This window comes from Nannospalax galili, unplaced genomic scaffold, assembly GCF_000622305.1.
Source record: "Nannospalax galili isolate Female #2095 unplaced genomic scaffold, S.galili_v1.0 scaffold72, whole genome shotgun sequence".
Taxonomy (NCBI): Eukaryota; Metazoa; Chordata; class Mammalia; order Rodentia; family Spalacidae; genus Nannospalax; species Nannospalax galili.
The window spans coordinates 9,388,744-9,408,445 of record NW_008336933.1 but is presented as its reverse complement, the minus strand read 5'-3'; the positions used below and the strand labels follow the sequence as shown (position 1 = coordinate 9,408,445).

General features: G+C 41.2%; 1 protein-coding gene and 1 pseudogene across 2 annotated transcripts in view; one reads left to right on the top strand and one right to left on the bottom strand.

Annotated features, from left to right (window-relative positions):
- Lyrm4 (LYR motif containing 4) overlaps nucleotides 1–19,702 on the bottom strand; it is a 172,592-nt gene that overhangs the window by 94,437 nt on the left and 58,453 nt on the right. The gene's annotated exons all lie outside the window — the stretch shown is intronic.
- LOC108490751 lies at nucleotides 465–1,728 on the top strand (annotated as a pseudogene).

Here is a 19,702-nt window from a genome sequence, read left to right as displayed (position 1 = left end):
TTATAGGTTTATTTGATTATGGTTCAGAGGGTTAGAGTCCATAATGGTGGGGAGGCATGGCAGCAGAAGTCGCCAGAGCAGAGAACGGAGCACTCACATCTTCAAATAGGCAGAGGAAGCAGAGAGCAACTAGAGATCCGGCAAGGCTTAAGAACTCTTAAAGACTGCTCCAAGTGCCATGCTTCCTCCAGCAAAGCTGTACCTCCTAAAACCTCCCAAAACAGCACCACCAACTGGGGACAAAAAGTCCAAATACTTGGAGTGTATGGAGGCCATTCTCATTCAAACCACTACATTCTACTCCCTGGCCCCCATGACCATATAAAATGGAAAATGCATTTAGTTCAAACCTCAACAATCCCCACAGTCTCCACCAGTCTCAATAATATTCAAGAGTCCAGGTGAAGGTAGAAAGCAGAGCTGTGAGGCTATAATTTAGCCTCACCTCCCTCTCTGAACCCAGCATGGGGGAAAAGTCAGAGAAATGTAAGGTTCCAGAACATGTGTTCAATGGTTTGAAAGTTACAGATTCTCAGGAAGCAGAGTCTGCCAGCCCTCCTGATCCCAAAGGTCTGAGTTCCCAGAGCAAGCTGCTCAAGGATGATGAGGCCCTTGCCCAAGAGGACCAGGCAGAGGAGGAATGTTTTCCTAACACTCCTCCACGTTTGAGGAGGAGCAGTCAGGGCCCCTAAGATTGAAAACAATGCTGGCGATGATTCAAGTTCCTCTGAACAAGATGAGGAATACCTAATTGAACTGGAAAAAAAACATGCCCAAAGAAGAGAAGCGGAGAAGAAGAGAGAACACTAAACTAAAGGAGGTTCAAGGAAATGAGCAGTTTAAGAGAGATTACCTAGAGGTTGAGAATTCTTATAGTCAAGCCCTTCAGATATGCCCATCCTGTTTCCAGAAACACAGGTTGGTTCTGTTTTCAAATAGAGCTGCTGCAAGGATGAAACAGGACAAGGAGATGGCCATCAGTGACTGCAGCCAAGCAATTCAGTTAAACCCCAGCTACATACATGCAATACTGAGGAGAGCAGAGTTGTATGAGAAAATAGATAAACTAGATGAAGCACTGGAAGATTATAAATCTATATCTGTCCTAGTTTGTTCTTCATTGCTGTGACAAAATACTCTGACCACTACCAACTTGGGGAGGAAAGGGTTTATTTAGCTTACATCTCCCGGGTCACAGTTCATCCAGGAGCCCAAGGTAGGAACTCAGGGCAGGAACCTGGAGGCAGGACCTGGAGCACAGGCCATGGAGGAATGCTGCTTACTGGCTTGCTCCCCTAGCCCCTGCTCAGCCTGCTTTCTTATGCAACACAGGCCCACCTGCCCAGGGGTGTCACCACCCACAAATGGGCTGGGCCCTCCCACATCACTCAACAATCAAGAAGGTGCCTCATGGACAGAGCCACAGGCCAGGCCAATGAAGGCAATTCCCCAATTGAGGCTCCCTCAACCCAGGTGTGTCAAATTGACACTAAAGCTATCCAGCACAATATTAGAAAAGGATCCATCAGTACATCAAACAAGAGAAGCTTGTATGAGATTACCTAAGCAAATTGAAGAACTCAATGAAAGACTAAAAGAAGAGATGTTAGGTAAACTAAAGATCTTGGGAACTTGGTTCTGTGACCTTTTGGGCTCTCCACAGAAAATTTCCAGATCAAGCAAGATTCTTCTACTGGTTCCTACTCCATCAATTTTGTTCAAAATTGAATAATAGATAACAGAGATAACAATAGTTTTAACAGTTGACTGAGAGGTTCTCTACTGTTTGCAGGGGGCAAGACCTGCCAATGTCTAATGTTTAAAAGCACCTTACCTAAGAGAAGGGCTGTAGTAGAGCCTGTTCTCCTGTTTTATGATCAGGGTGGAATGAGCCTCCTGATGTAATGAGCTCATTTGATTTCCATTTTAAGGTGGTGTTTGTTCAGCTATTGTCGTGGTTCTATTTTTCATCTGGAGGGAAGCCTGCTAGTCAAGGCTGATCTCTGGGACATGCAAATGCACTAACCAGCAAAAGCCTCTCCCTAACCATGCACCCTGTCAGTTGGGTGACAGTCATATATACTGGACTGGGTTCCGTCCTGCTGCCCTCCCTGCTGTCACACTGAGGCTGCGGCACAGAGGCTCCAGGATTCCTGGAGTTCCTCCACGGCAATAAAAGCTTTCCATGCAAATTATCTTCTGAGACTCAAGGCAATAAAATCGGGGTCCAAATTGGGGTCCAAATTGAAAGAAAGCACCAGGACAGAGACAAGAACTCCAGTGTGATAGAGTTTATTGGCAGGGAAAATGCATGGGACAGTTCCCCTTTTGGGACAGAGGAGCTGACAGTTTACAGGTTGCTGGCTGGGGTTTTTATAGGGGGTTGGGGAATGCGGAAGGTGGGGAATATTAAAAAAAAAAATGTTAGGCAGGGAAGAGAGCCCAGGGCTTATCAGGAGGGAACAGCCAGAGGGCTTGCAAAACTGTGAGGTCCTGTCACTTTGGGGAGGGGGTTGCTGTAGATCTGAACTCTAACACTCTTAATTGTAAGCCTCTGTAAAATCAAAAGACAAATTAGCGTAGTAGCACGCACGCCTTTAATCCCAGCACTCGGAAGGCAGAGGCAGGCGGATCTCTGTGAGTTCAAGGCTAGCCTGGTCTACATAGTGAGTTCCAGGACAGGTGGGGCTACAGAGAGACCCTGTCTCAAAAAGACCAAAAAAAAAAAAAAGACAAATTATATACTTCCAACATACAATGGGATCGAATATACATTCTCATTATAAAAGGGTGGAATGAAGGCATACTAAAGAAATAATGAACCAAAGTCAGACTGAAAACCTGTAGGGAAAACACTAAATTCATGTCCAACTCTGGGACTTTACTTCCAAATGTCTTAGATGGCTCTGTCCCTCCAGCTTTGCTGCATGCAACATCTCTTTCTCTCTCTTAGGCTGGTACCACTCCTTGTATGAAACTCTTCTTGGCAGGTGTCTCATGGCTCTAGCATCTCCAATGGCTTGGGGTCTCCACTGTCAACCAGGCTTCACTTTTACAGTGTCACACAAGGGCTTCCTGGCCTGTTAGAGCCTATTTTATGCAGGATGCCCCTGCTGCACACTGTCTGGTCTCTGAAACTTTGGAGGAAGAAATGATGACCCCTTCACTGTTGCATATTTCATGCCTCTAAACTAGTACATGAACCACATTGCCAAGTTTGGCGCCATCCCTGGATGGACCCCAGCCAGCTTCATCCACATTACCAGAGAGGTGGGGATATGATGGACAACAAACAGACCCCCTCCTGCCCTGAAGGTACTCTTTCCATTGTTTAAATGCAAATCTGTATCTCCTCCTCAACTGCTCTAATTTTTATCAAAGAGAGCCTCTCCTTCAGCACAAGACTTAGCTCCAATATTAATCCTCCTACTGTTTTTCAATCCAAACTGCACATGCTGCATTTTTTCTGTCCCACTTCCTCTTTTATATTATAGATCTCCATAATATTCAACACTAATAACCATGCTACTGATTCAATGTTTGGTTGTCTTGAAATTTCCTTTGCCAAAGAAATTAGTCCATTAACTTTTCAATTTAGCCTCAGGCAAGTCTTAGGCTGTGGGCAGGCAGCAACCAGATGCTTTGTCAAAACATCCCAGTTGCTGTTTAAGGCCTTTTTTCCCCTCTGGTCTATTTTGCTATCAGCACTACTTTCTTTGAGGTTCCTACTAGAACAGCCTGTAAAGTTCTGCTTACAGCATTAAACTGTTTTTCTAGCCCAAACTTCCAAAGTCTTCTATATTTCTGCAAAACCCACAAGGTCAGGTTCTTCACAGCAACAGCCCACTCTCTAGTACCAGCTTTTGTATTACTTTTCTGTTGCTATGATAAAACACCATGGCCAAGGTGACTTACAGAAGAGTTTATTTGGCTTATGGTTCCAGAGGAATTAAGAGTCCATCATAGTGGGAAGGCAGAGGTGACTGGAGTAGAAAGCTGAGCAACCACATCTCCAAGCAGGCTCAGGAAGTAGAGATCAACTGGAAATCTGGCAAGGCTTAAGAACTCTCAAAGCCTACCCAAGTGACCTGCTTCTTCCAGCAAGGCTGCACCTCCTAAAACTTCCCAAAACAGCACCCACAATTGGGCACAAAATGTCCAAATGCTTGGAGCCTATGGGGGACATTCTCATTCAAATTACCATATAGCCTTTGGCTAAAAAACATGAAAACAATGGTTAAAAAGCTTGAAGAAGGCTACCCTAAATGGGTAGAAAAAGACATTTCCAGAAGCTGTGAGTTATTGAATGAAAATTCCAGTGCCAAGGCTGGTTTACTTCGGAATTATTGGCCAGGGAGTCCCCTAAGTCCCCTACTGCCCAAAACACTGGCTATTATCACTGCTGTTGGGTACAAGCCAGAAATACATGGTAAGATCCTATTACTAAAGAAACCACATGCTTTGGTTGCAGGATTTGGAGAAATCAAGCTAGGACTGAGCTGAACACATACTGCCTATTAGCTAGCCTTCATCATGCTGGAAGATGCTATGCAGGCTGCTAGGGAAGGAATGTCCTAAGCAGTTCTGCTTGGTTATGGACTTAGAATGCTATATTTCTAACATGCTTGATAGATCATACTAGTGCAATAGTGGCATGATTGTTTTAGGTGTCAGTAACTACTTCTGATTTGAAATATCTTGTTCCATAGGAAGGAACCTATGGATATAATATACTTGTCATAAAAATTTAGTTTGTGCCCATAGATTATTGCTGCTGTCAGCCTTGCTCAGGGGAGTTTTTTTAAATGGAGTCTTAAGACCAAAGTGTTGAGAATAATTGGCTTTTATTGTAGCAGCTTTAAATGGAAGAGAATACTTATACATCTATATCACCCTCTTCAAAGCTCAGGGAACATCACAGGAGAGGGGGAGGAAAAAAGGAAGGAGTGCTGTGGAACTCTGTCCTCTAGGCATGACATGTTCATTGCTGCCTTGAAATTAGAGGAGGTGTGATGTCCCACAGGAAACCCTCACAAGACTGCATTCATGAACACTCCCTCACAGAAAGTTGGGAGGGCTCATGAGGCAGTGCATGAGGCATCTTCCCTCCCTTAGGATAAATGAATTGCTGGATAGAATCTTCTTTGGTGGTGGTGCTGCCTGTAAGTTACCCATATTCCTGTAGGTAACCATTCAACCATGCTCCTGGTAGTATTGATTCACTAAGGTAGGCTTGAGTGGAATTGTTTCTTTGGCCTATTGTTGGTGTCATATCTGGGATAAAAAGATATTTGTTCATGTCTTTCCAGAAAAAAAGAAAAAAAAAATCAACCAAGAATTCTACTGCTATTTCACAATAGCCCCATTTTTACATTTGGAGAAATTAAATTGTTAGCCTAAGATCAGTGCCTTAGCACTGAAAATAGATAGACTTTGTGAATTTCTTCCTCTCTATCATAATGTAACCAAAGGGAGGAAGGAAGATTTATTTTGGCTCACTGTTTCAGAGGGTTCAATCCATGTTTAACTCCATGTACTTGGCAGAACATCATGGTGGCAGAGGTATATGGTAAAAAACAGCTGCCCATGCCACAATTATTAGGAAGCTGAGAAAGAGGCAGGAAGGGTAGCTAGGGAGAAGATAATGCCAAAGACCCACTCCTGTGAGACCAGCTAAGTCTAAAGTTTACAGAACCTATCAAAATAACACCACCAGCTGGGAGTAAGTATTTAAAACATGAGCCTGGGTGTGATGGACATTTCACAGTCAAATCCTAATACGGCCCGAGACCGGCAAACATGCTAGTCCTCTTCATTCTGATACGCATGATTCCAATATCCTAAGCATTAAGGGATTATGAAGGTCTATATCACTCCACATTGTATCTGGGACAAAGCAAAGATAAATTTGTATAATTGTTTATAATCCAATTCTTTTGATGAATATGGCTTTCCTTTTAAAAATTTAAAAATTGCCTGCAATGTCTGCATAAACAATCAAATTAGAAAAGGAAAAATACACAAAGATGGAGACATCATCTGTCATTTTTAATTAATAAAAGTTGGCCTGCTTCAAAGAATTTTTTAACTGCTCTGGCAAAGTAGACTAATGTTAGCATCTCTGCTTAACAGATGAATGAAGAACAGTTAAGGATTTTTTCCAAGCTTCTTTAGTCATTTAATGACACAACCTGATCTGAGTTCACAAACTCATGCTTTCTAATTTGCCTCAAATCACACAAAGATATTATCTCCTGTTTACTTTAACATTTTTCTAAGATTCTGCTAGAATCAGTTCAGAATTTACTTTGGAATAAAGTATTAAACTAAGCACATATAGTAGACAGCACTGTTGTCTTTATAAATTTCTTAACAGACTCAAAGCATTGATTTTATTGTGGCTTAAGAAATTTTTAAAAACTCTTTGGCAAAGTAAGGAAACTAAAGTTTTAAAAAATAGCTATGATTCATAATGTTTTCCTATATACACATGCATTTTAGCTCAGTATAACTTTACTTCAGAAGAACATTCATTTGGGATTCTGTAGTAGTATCTGTTCTTAAGTATCTTATGAGGACTCAATTGAATATGATAGCTCTAATAGGGTCTGACATGGAAAATTTAATGGGTAATATTTAATTAAAATCACCCCCATTAATACATACCAGCATATAAACACATATATTCAGGGTATAATCTATGTGTATATATGGCTTTTTATATGGCTTACAACATTTAATTCCAGAAATCTGAGCCTTAAACAGACCTCCCTCTGACATCCTGGGAAACATTTTGGTTTATAGATTCCTTCCTGGGACAAAGTGCATTTAGACATCTCTGTTCCCTATCTCAGTTGCCCAGAAAAGAACACTTGGAGTGATGGGTACAGATAGCAATAGTTAAAATACATGTGTTTTACTGGAGGTAGGAAGTTAGTTACTGATTTCAGTGAGCTCAAAAGATTAAAAGCATCATCTTTTCAATTAAGGCTGGTGAGAATTCACTGGCAACATGTTCCAGCACCAGATGAAAGGAAGATAACAAATACAGGCATTCCAGTTCCCACTGGGTTCCTGGGTCTTATTCAACATGGTGTATACTCTAACATCTTAAGTGGGAAGAGTACAATAGTACTTTGAATTGACCAGGCTAAGTTTCTAAAATCAGTAAGGGAAATTCTAACCGAAAGTGTAATTGATGTGAAAACTGCCATTTCCCTAAAATGACTACTGACCCTGTCACAGCATAAACAGGCAGCTTTAGACTATGGAAGGGGAAGAGCTTGCTGCATACTCAGGATCACAAGAGAAACTGCAGAAATCAATTACCAATAGAGAATATTCCAAGCCTACTCTTGGGAAATGAAAATCTCACAGATGTTGATTGTAAATATTTCTTATCAACACTAACAGAAAAGCCCCTAACAGCTTCGTAACTAATTTATTAGAATTAGAAATAGTGCCTGGATTCATGAAACGTAGTAATCTGAATAAATCTGAGAAAGCTTCGTAGTCAATGTGGTCTTGGGTTAATTTTCAGATTCTAATCTTGCAATGCAAAGTTTCTAAACCTGAGTGCAGGGTTTCAAGAATGCCCAGGTAAGGTGTGCAAAATATCACCTCTATACACACACGCACACACACACACACACACACACGGTAAGGTGTGCAAAATATCACCTCTATGTGCGCGTGCGTGCACACACACACACACAGAGCTATGTGTGAGGAAAGGGCAAAGGCTTATTAGGCAAGGCACTGTAATAAAAAGTTGCTTCATATACTTTTAAGAACATGTTTATTACATGATACCCATTTATTCTAAGAAAGCTGTCAGGGATGCACATGAAGATATTTATGGCAACAATGTAATTGGAAAACAAAACAAAACAAAACCCCAGAAACTAAATATTCAACAATTTGGGGACAGAGTAAACAAATCACGATAAGCTAAAAATTAAATACTGGAAGCCATTAAAAAAACCCTGAGTCAAAAGAAAACTGAGTCATATGAAAAATATTCACCTTATGTTAGGCAAAAATAACTTTTATAAACTCAGTATGCAGGTTATCATCCCATTGGGACCAGAAAAGGGGCTGCAGCTCTGTTTCTGTTCAATTCAGTGCTGCAAGCAGCTTTAATTACTGTCTCAGGCAGCTCAAGGAAGTGACCTGAAGTCTTTCTGATATAGATTGACCCCTGCAAGCCTCTGTCTGTGAACACTGGGAAACTAACTCCAAGGCCAGGTTTGGGTTATGGAGGAGTATATTTATTGAGTCTTGGGACAAGATCATGAGTTTGTTCACCTGGGAATAAGAGAATGAGAGAAATCACCACTTTGTAGTCACTAATTTAAGAATTGACTCAGACAAGGTACATTAATGGTTTGAAACCATTGGGTGACAAGCTGTTGGAAAACAGACTATTTCTTAATTATAAAAAGATGCTTACAATGGAAGTATCTGGTCTATCCCACTCTAACAAGTGATCAAACTTAGCGCAAACCAATAATGGTATACAGGACACCGGTGGCCTCCTGATATAATACAATGGCAAGCATGCCATATTACCTATGCACTTTTCTTGCTAAGGGTAGAATTCTAAGCACCTCATTAAATAAGAACCTGACAAACTCAGATGGGGGAACATTCTGGACTTAAATATGCCAATGTCATGAAAAAATTAACAAAAACTGCAGTGGTATTTTTCTAAAGAGACATGACTCCAAAATTTAGTGCTTAATTCTTGTATGCATTCTAGATTAGAAACAAGCAATAAATGAAACCAAGCCACAACATGCCAGAGCCTTTATGCACTTAACAATGAACAGTGATGCAGATTCATATTCAATCTTCTGACACCATGATGTCCTTCCTGGGTTTGGTTAAGTTTGTCCTAAGAGATCAAAAGTCCACTGATGACCCTGATGTGAGTTCTAGTCCTTCAAAGTCACTGACTCTGGGCAAGTCACTTCAGCTCACAGGGCCTTCTCAGTTTCCTCTTCCCCAAACAGTCCCCAGTTTCCTTCCTCAGTAGGCACCCCAGCACAGTGCATCACTCTCAGGGAAAGTACATTTGCATTCATCTGGACAGTGATGCTGAACTTTATGGAACGTACTCTGCTAGTTTCGGAAATTGCTCTGTGCCATTTCCATTGAAATGACTTGGTTCTTTAACTTAGGTTTAAATGGTGACACTGACTCAATTTTCTGTCTCTTGTTGTGCAATTTCACACACACACACAAATCCCCATAAAAACAATTACAATACATCAAAATAATGATAGGAGTCTTAAGCTATGTCTGAAGATATCTACGGGTATGATTTATTACTAAAGTTTCACTGCTATAACCTGGCAATTAGAAGATATTGATAAATGCAGACATATTATTGATGTCAACTTTTAAAAAAAGCACAAGATTGATGAGCTTCCCAAAGTGCTCTGACATCAGCAGTTATAGAGTAATGCCCATCAATACACATCCAGTCACCACCAATGCAGAGAGAAATTAAGCTGCCAGGAAACAAAGGATGCTTTCACATTAAAAGTGAGATTATTGAAACAAATGAGTAGGGAGTCAAGAGGAAGACGTATCAGAACCTCAACTGAAGGCCTACACATAAAGTAATGGATCACTCACTGGGAATTCAGGATAAGGTAGGCAAGGGCACTTTCTGAGTCAGAAAGGACCAATGATGAAGTGTCAAAGTGGAGGTATGGTCATTGCCATCAGAGTTGGAAAGAAGAAAGAGGATTCAGAAAATCTGATTGGCTTGGTGATAAGGCTTGGTGATAAAGAATTCTAGGCCTTTATGACAGCAGTTACATTTGCATAGGGAAGAAGTTAGCTTTCAAAAAGCTATACATATCTTACCTAACACCCACTGTACCGAAGATCTCCATGAGGCACTCTAACAAGTAAGGCACACTGTCCTGCCCACTGGGAAGAACACTCTCTTTTACCAACAGTAGGAGAGTCCTACAAAGAAGAGCAAGAAGCAGGATTCTCATCCAGAGCTGCAGGCTGCATCATCCATGGTACCCAAATCACATTCATTTCTCAGAAGCATTGTAAAGTCAGCAAGGGGTTAAATTGGTTCTTAATCTGCAGAATGGAGCTTAGATACAAAGAAAGAAAGGCCCAAGTTTTGCTATCTCCCCACCATCCCTGTGCCCCCTTCCTTAAATGTTCCAAGGTTAAAGAGGTCAAAATCAGCCTTCTGATTTAAATCTGGCTGTTTATGTGCTAAAGGTATACATTGTTCTATATGTTACACTATCTTATATCCTGTACGATGGCTATATAATAAATTGCAGATACTAATGAATGCGCATGAGAATGAGGCAAAATTAGACTCCTTATATCCTACTGACAATAATACATGATGGTGTAGCCACTTGAGAAAACAATGTGGCAGTCCCTCATAAAGTAAAAACCTGACTAGTCTACTCATAGGTATTTACTGAAGAGAACTGAAAGTACATGGTCAGAACTTTGTATAAAGATGTCTAAGAGCTTTAAACACACACACACACACACACACACACACACACACACACGTTCACCAACCAGTAACTGATGACTGTACAAATGTACCATATGCTGTCTATAGAGTGGAGTATTATCCCAAACCAAAAGAGAATACAGTACTGACATGTGCTACAGCATAATGGACCCTGAAAACACATCACATGAAGGAGATCAGCCACAAGCATAAACTCCACTTATGGGCAATGGGCAGATAGAACAAGCAGGCTGACAGTTGTGTAGGGAGGGGAGGGTAGACCAGGGAAATGGGAGCCAATGTAGGGGTGTGGTGTTTCTTCTGGGAGCAACAAAAATGTTCTAACTGTGGTGATGGAAGCCTAGCTCTGTGACTACACTAAAAACCACTGAATTTTATATTTTAAATGGGTGAATTTTCTGTTAGGTGAGTTATATTTCAATAAAACTGTTATTCAAAAGTTCTGGTAATGGGCTGGGCATGGTGGTGCATGCCTTTAATCCCAGCACTCAGGAGGCAGAGGCAGGTGGATCTCTGTGAGTTCAAGGCCAGCCTGGTCTACATAGTGAGTTCCAGGACAGCTGGGGCTACAGAGAGACCCCGTCTCAAAAAGATTAAAAAAAAAAAAAGTTCTAGTAATGGGTTGGAGAGATGGCTCAGTAGAAGACCTGGATTCAGTTCCCAGTCCCCACATGGTGGCTAACAACTGTTGGTAGCTCCAGTTCCAGAGGACCCAACGCCTTCACCTGGCCTCCACAGGTATTGCCTAAACAGCTGCACTCACATACATGTAAGCAAAACACTCATACACATTTTAAAAAGTTCTGGTAAGTGGTGAAAAAATGCTTCTGTGAAATCCACAGTACTGTCCTTCCACTTCCAGACTGGGACTGTCATAGGGATTGTATCAACATGTTGACTTCATGTGGTCAAGTTGAGAAAAATCAGACTAAGAAATTTCCAAGTTACTTCCTTAGAAAAGTCTGCTGTCCTGGTCAAACCACCTGGATTTGAGCCCTAGCCATCTAGTTCCTTTAGGTGCTGGGCACTTTGCTCAGTGTATCAGTGTCAGTCACAGGGCTGGTCCCAGGACGACACTGGCCTATTCTGTTTCTACAGTCTGCTCACTGCTCCCAAGATGATCGGACACTTGGTATTGTGAACAAAGCATGCTGCTGATAGCTGCAGGTTGTTCTGAAAAGGACCCAAGGGTAGAACACACAGGCATAACAACAATCTTGAATAAGTTTTACCAGCATTTTTTCCAGTATGGCTAATAGCAATTTTCTTTTCTTTCCACACTCTATGTGGAGAGAAAGTGTGTGTACCTTCTCCACTTCACCTATACTCAGAATCTGACTTGGGAAAATGCTTGCTGTGTTGGTACAGAGCACTGAATATTCTGCTGTCATGATTTATATCACAGCATATTTCACAGGAGTACAGGCTAGATAAGCTATTGTTTCTATAGGTAGCATATCTGTATAGAAAAAAATACTTCCAAAGAACCTAATAACTCCCTAGATGAAGGCCATTCTCGAGGACATGTCTCTACTATTCTTTTTATAGTAAATTTTGTTGCTCTACTTGGCTATATGGGCTGGTGAGACGGCTCAGCGGGCAATATTACCTCACTAAGTCAGACAACCTGAGTTAGAGTCCCAAGACTCACATGGTGGAAGGAGAAAACAGACTGCAAGTTATCCTATGATGTTCACATACATACTGTGACACGTGCATACCCCCACCCCATATACACATGTGCATACAAAATACATAGGGCTGATCAACTTAGTGAAAGCAGGGAGGGTCCCTTCTTGGTGTTGTGTGAGACATTGGTTTCCCAACAATGGTTGCATTCTCCAATCTCCTGAAAAGCTTCTTTAATGCTGATACTACTCCCAGAGATTCAGATTCAACTGGTCCAAAGCAGCTGGGTTCCTGGGATTTGCCAAAGCACCATAAATGGTTCTAGGGTCAAGGCTGAGAACTGCCAGTGCAAGGAGAAAGGCTTGTCTTTGAAATTCTCATTAGAAACCAGATAGCCTTGGTCTTCCCACCAAGACAGCATAAGACAAAAAGTCAAGTATACTGTAAAATATGGGAATAAGATACTTAGAGGTTAAGATGAACTTCTCTTTTCTTGGGGGAAATATACTGGAGTTGTTTGGAGATTGGTTACATTTTATCTCTCCTAATGTCATCAAGTATTTACATAATGGAAAACTCCACTTTGTGGGGTCTGAAGTATTTTAAGAGAGGATCATTAGGTGCTAGCCTTCATTTAGCTTCCTGTTCTCATAAAGGAGAAGGGGCATATACTAAGGCAGGCAAGCCCTGGTTTTGCAAATGCATGAGGGGGCATCCGTGTTCTTTCCTGTCTGGACAAAAACGTTAGATTCCACTATGATTTGGAAACACGTGGAAGTCTTCAACTGGAATCATCTGGGAGATGAGCTGACTTACTCATGCAACAAGCCCTCTACCTAAGTGTACTCTGTCCCACCAAGTAGAAGCACATGGTTACAATGAGTTTATTTAATCTCCAAAACTTAAATGGAGCTTGAATTACTATACAAGTAAAACAGGATAAAACAGTGTTGGAACAAAGGTTTAGTACAGAGATCCAGAGATCAAGGATGGGTTCTATAACTTCAAGGCAGCCTGCCCACTGCCTGAGCCTTTGGAAAGGATTTTACTTTCAGTGAGTCACTTTACTGGTAGACATAATCTTCCTTGTAGTATTTTGTTCAGTTCTGGGACCTTGCCTGGCTTAGCTCTTTAGTGTGTTTGTTGCTCCAGAGGGAATAATATGAGCCCACTGGCAGGGACCTTCTGCGAGCTCTGAAGACTTGGGGTGGGTGCATCTCATTTCTCTGTATGCTCCTGAGGACCAAGGACACAGAGAAAGGATAGTGAAAAGCTCTAGGCACCTCCCTTAGAACTGCCTTCCCCTGGTGGAAAGTTTTAGTCAAGGCTATAAAGTATACTGGATTCTAACTTATAAAATTCATTCTACTAAAATGCAACTGAAAGACCTGGAGGGTAGATCAGGTAGATCAGCTTGCCTAACATGTACAGCTCCAACAAAGCACAGCACAACAAAACCCTAAAAGCAACTGTGTGATCTACAGTGAAGCATCCTGGTATGCTCATGGAGGATGCAACTTACCAGTATACTGTCTCAAGCTTATCTTTCTAAGCTGATTTCTTTAAGCCTGTTTGCTCACTTGTAAAATGATGAGGTCCTTCAGTATGGGTCACTGTAGGTAATGTCCCTTCTATGCCTGTAGGACTGGCATACAGAGGACTGATTAAAAAAAGCTAACCCCTCTGTCTCTATAGTCACCGAAGGGTCACAGCCAAAATCGACTTCTAAAGTTTCTCATTCAACTCCTCATTACATTTTCCTGGTAAATCAAAATTTTTTATAATGAATTTGTGTAAACAAAGAAAGAACATTACTCCATGTGCTCTTCCTATACTTTCAGGATTGTATGAATTTACACTATATCCTCCTCTAGGTAAAAGTGAGTAAGTGGCACTGTGGAGGTCTGTGTTTTACAGCCATCTACTCGCCATGAAGCTCCAGAGCTGAGAACTGAGAGGCAAGGGGAACCTAACTTGGTTCAGTATGCAGAGCTTGGTTCCTGGACTCACCTTTGCTGCTCCAGCTATTGACAGGTAGGCTGATCACACAATTTCCAACCTCTTCACATACAGACAGGAAGAATATGAGCTTTATATGCTACTCCAAGAAGCTACTGAAGGGAGATGTGGGCACGGGAAGGGCTAAGTAGTATGATCTAGCAAATTGTCTTTTTCATTCTGATCTTTGGACAAGAATTACTTCCTTCAAGAGGCCTTTCCAAAGTAGCATTAGCTACCTTACTCTCCTAGTTCCTCCCCAATTTTCCCAAGAAAACAGAAATAGATTATGTGTTAGTCAGCTTTCTGTTACTGTAATACCTGAGACAATTAAAGAGTATAAAGGTTTATTTTGGCTCAGTTTTGGAATATTCAGTCCATGAATGGCTGGCCTGTTACTTTGCAGCCTCTGGTGAGGTAGGAATGGTGGGAATATGTGGTGCAGCCAAACCACTCTGGTTGTGAAGTGAATGGAAAGATCCGCTTTGAGGGCACACAACCAGTGATCAAACTCCCTCCCACTAGGCCCCATATCTGATAGGTTCTACCATATCCAAAAGTAGCAATCTGGGGACTTAGTCTTTCACACATGGTCCTATGGGGGACAATAAAAATCCAAAGCACAGGCTATTGCCTTAAATCTGCATACATGTCACGGCTGCCAACTACTTCCAAGATAAAACTGTTATAATTAGCTATGATTTTAATTATTGTTCTATAGTATGGATAAATGTTAGCTTCAGATGTTTTGCTGTGTTGATAAATTATTCCATAAATATAGTGAATGAAAGAAATTCATATATGCCTAAATCACTCCTTTGAAATTATAGCATGACACACAGCAACTAACAACTGTCAGAATCTCCAGTTCCCTGGAATCTGATACTCTCTTCTGGTCTCTAGGACACAAGAAATAGAGGTAAATAGGACTTTCAGCATTAGCACATAGACACATGATGAATACTCACTCTTTTGGGCCCTGTGCACTTGTTGCACATTTATGCTTACTAATAAAGTATTTTAATACCAAAAAAATTATAGTATGCAGTTCACATGGCATTATTAAGTGTGTAGAGTACTGTAACACATATGGGAAAAGACAGAACATGTACCCAAAGAAGCAAGGTCATATAACACTAATAATCCAAGAGCTTTTCGGCATTTTTCTTATAGTGTTGAGGATTGGACCTAGGGCCTCACTGAATGCTAAACAAATGTTCTACCACTGAGCTACATCCCCAGCTCTAACAAACCGAGAAGTCACATAAGCAACTCTTATTATATGTCTACCTCTGTGTAAGCATGTGCCTGAACACATGCACATGAAGGCTGTCCTTCACCTACCGAAAGAAAGCATGTTACTTGAGTGAGGCATGGGATCATGTCTACAATCTTAGCACTGGGGAGGCTGGAGATCATGACTGTATGGCTAGCCTGGGCTACACAGTAAGCGCCTGTCTCAGAAAATCAACCAACCAAATCAACCCACAACATGATGTGCAAATCCCAGTAGCCCAGTCCATCTTCTGTATCCATAAATTCCACATATGTGGATTCAACTATCTGCTGAATATGACTTGTCATTATTTCCTAAAAGTACAGTCTAACAACTATTAACACTGCATTTCAACTGTATTAACCTTAGGGTATTATAAGTTGGCTAGAGATGACTGAAGTATGCGAGGGGAATGTGTGTAGGTGTTATTCAAATACTATACCTTTCTTTGTCTTTTGAGACAGGGTCTCCCTGTAGCCCCAGCTGTCCTGGAACTCACTATGTAGACCAGGCTGGCCTTGAACTCACAGAGATCTGCCTGCCTCTGCCTCCCGGGTGGTGGGATTAAAGGTGTGCGCCACCATACCCAGCAAATACACCTTTTACGTTAGGGACTTAAGTATCAATAGGTTTGGGGATCCTGGTTGAGGTGATGCTCTAGCAGTCCTCTCCAGATACCAAGATACTATACTTTGGTAAACCATTCCTAGGTACACTTCATGTTGCCAAGGAATAAACTCCGAGATGAGTACTACAGAAATGTAAGATGACTTTCACCCAAGCTTTGACAACCTTGTTGATAAGGTATGTATATCTATGGACACCAGGTGAGGGTCTTTTGACCCATCTAGACTGCTGTTTGGAACATCTCCTTGCTAGGACTACTGATGGCTGCTCACACTGCTGCTCTACCTTCTAACCTTGAGGAAAGCTTTGTTCAAACAAAGGCACAGAGGTGTCTTTACCTCTGACACCATTTTATCTTACCTGCTATTTTTTTTTTTTTTTTTGTCTTTTTGAGACAGGGTCTCCCTGTAACCCCAGCTTACCTGGAACTCACTGTGTAGACCAGGTTGGCCTCAAACTCACAGAGAACCACCTGCCTCTGCCTCCCAAATGCTGGGATTAAAGGCATGTGCCGCCAGGCCTGGCTTATTACCTGCTAGCTTTTAAAGAAATATTTTATTTATTATTTTTATTTTATGTGTACGAGTGTATTGCCTACATGTACATAAGTGTACCCATGCAGTGCAATGCCTGTGGAGGTCAGAAGAGGGTGTCAGATCCCCTAGGACTGGAGTTATGGACGGTTGTTAGGCCCCATGTAGGTGCTGGGAATTGAATTTGGGTTCTCTATAAGAGCAGCCAGTGCTCTTAAGAGTTGAGCCATCGCTCCAGCCTCCTTACCTGCTATTTTTGTTTTCCTGTAGTTCTTTCACTTTGTTGCCTAGCAGTCTGCAATGTGATGAGGATATTTAAAATAAGATTATGTGGACTGCATTTCTGCTTGATCCTTGTGATTGCAGTCAAGTGGACACACTTTTATCCACATGTGGTAAGTATTTCACAGTGAAACTATTGCTTGGAATTTAGTCTCCACAGCTCTACCTAAAACACTGAAAAGTACTGCGGTTAGATTTATATTGTCAAATGTGCCTCATACCAAAGGCCCTAATGTGGCTGGCAGGGATACAACTGCTTTGCAGAACTGTCTGCAGACAGGCCACAGTTGCTCCCTTTCCATACACTTAGAAGTCTAAAACAGAACTGGAAACATCTCCATAGGGACTGACTTAAACATCTCCACAGGGAATTTTCAAAGGAAGTACAGAAACAACAATTTGAGCTGAATGATGCTGCCATGTGCTGAGCAGTCATTTAGTGTCCCTTGACTCCCTGCAAAATGTAGACACTTAACACCTGTTTATACAATAGGGAGGTGAGTCTCAAAGACAGTCATTTACCTGAATTCATGAAGTAAGGAAGTGATAACCAGGACCAGAAATCATTCCTCTCTGACTCCTGTCCTATGTCTTTCAAGCCTCCCAGTAGGCACAAGATAAAACATAGATGAAGAGTTTGGCAGATTTGTGTCGCCCTGTTGGAATTTATCTCATTATTACCTTTGCTTTCCAGCTTCCCTGGGTGTAGGGTATGTAGGGTAATACTCTCCTTTCTTCACTAACTTCCTTTCTGGTAAGGGAGTCGGTCACTTCAGCCAGGGTGGAATTAAGATATGAGTGTGGCTTGGCATGGTGTCACATGCCTTTAATCTCAGAAGAGGCAGGCGGATCTCTGTGAGATCCAACCCAGCGTGGTCTACATAGTAAATTCCAGACCAGACAGGGCTACAGGGAGACCATCTCAAAAAGACCCCCTCCAAAAAAAAGGTGTGGATTAGTTAGGATGACACTATTCCCTAGTCATTAGCTCTGCTATTTTCAGAGGGTACTGGTACAGATATTAATCTGTGTTCATAAAAATAGTTCCTGCATAGAACAGAAACTGTTATATATTAGAAGTTTTGTGGTCAGAAAGGCTGAATCCTCAGCTCACAGGGTCAGTCACAGCCTGACCTAGAAACAGTCCTGAGATTCCTTTGTGTGGCCTCCTACCAAGCTAGCTTGCTTTAATTAAGCATTAATGGTGTACTTACTACAACTATGAGGCACTGAAAGCAATATGGGGAATAAGAAAACAACTCTGGACTCTGGTAAGTCAGATCCAGCCTACTGCCTGCCTCTCTATTTCATTTCCCTCATCCACCCCACCCAGTCCCCTGCCAACCTCTACCACTATTGGGCTCCAATTCTTTCACCTCAGACCCCAGAACTAGCTTCCTAAATCAGACTGACTCAACACCCTATCATAGATCATAGATCCTTAAGTCCCTCCCCAGGTGGTCCCTTTACCTCCAACTTCCCAGCAACTAGATCAGGCAGAGAGACCTGCTCAGCAAGGACTCTAACCAGTCTACTACCCTTCAAGAACTTGAAACACCCCCAATTTATCTTCCATACATGATCAAAACATAACTAAGCTACATAAACAATATTAACAGAACCAAAATGAAATTAACAAAAGCAGAGTAGAGGTTCCTGCTGGACACATAACCAACAAAGAACATCCATATGCCCAAATGGCAACACAAAAACACAAACAGTATGAAAACCCAGGAAAACATGTTCTCAATAAAAACCCACTAGTACTACAAAAGGGCACTAGAGTGAGAACCACCATGAGGAACCCCAGAACACAAAATTTAAAAGAACAATTATAAACATAATCAAAGAAAATCAAGAAAACACAACTCAAAGAGGAAAGGCATAAACTTATGATGGAAACCCAAGAATATACAAATATGTGGCTTAATGAAATAGCAAAAACAATTCATAACTTGAAAAGCAAATTCACTAAAGAGATAGAAATAGTAAAGAAAACTCAAATGGAAATGAACCTGGAACTGAAAAACTCAATAAATCAATTAGAAACAACAGGAGAAAGCCTCACAGGCAGAATGAATGAAATGGAAAACAGAATATCAAGACTATATGATAAAGTAGAAGATATGGACTCCTTAAGCAAAGACTATGCAAAATTCAAAAAAACACAAGAATAGAATACTCAGGAAATGTGGAGCAACATGAATCAACCAAATCTACGAACTATAGGCATTCAGGAAGGAGAAGAATCTCGAGCCAATGGCATTGACTAGATCTTCAACAGGATTATAGAAGAAAATGTCCCTAAATTAAGGAAAGATATACCTATGGAGATTCAAGAAGCACAGAGAACACCATTAAGACATGATCAGAACAGAAAGTCCCCACAGCATATCATAGTAAAACATTAAATGTACAGAACGAAGAGAGGACACCGAAAGCTGCTAGAGAAAAACAACAAGTTACATATAAAGGAAAACCCATGAGAATTTCATCTAAAGCCAGAAAAGACTGGACCAAAGTACTCCCAGTTTTAAGTATCCAAGGATGCCAAACCCAAATATTTTATCCAGAAAAAATATCTATCATGGTGAAGGGGAATGGAAAATTTTGCATGACACGAATAGACTGAAAGAATTCATGTCATGCAAACCAGCCCTACAGAGAATACTTGAAGCAATACAAAGCACTGAAGACAGGAATGAGTATGCCCGAGACACTACAGAAAGAGAACAAAGAAAGGTGTAACAATGGAAACAAAATAGGGCCACAAACACAAAGAAATTATGACAGTGTCCAATACACGTTTCAATGATAACAAAAAATATC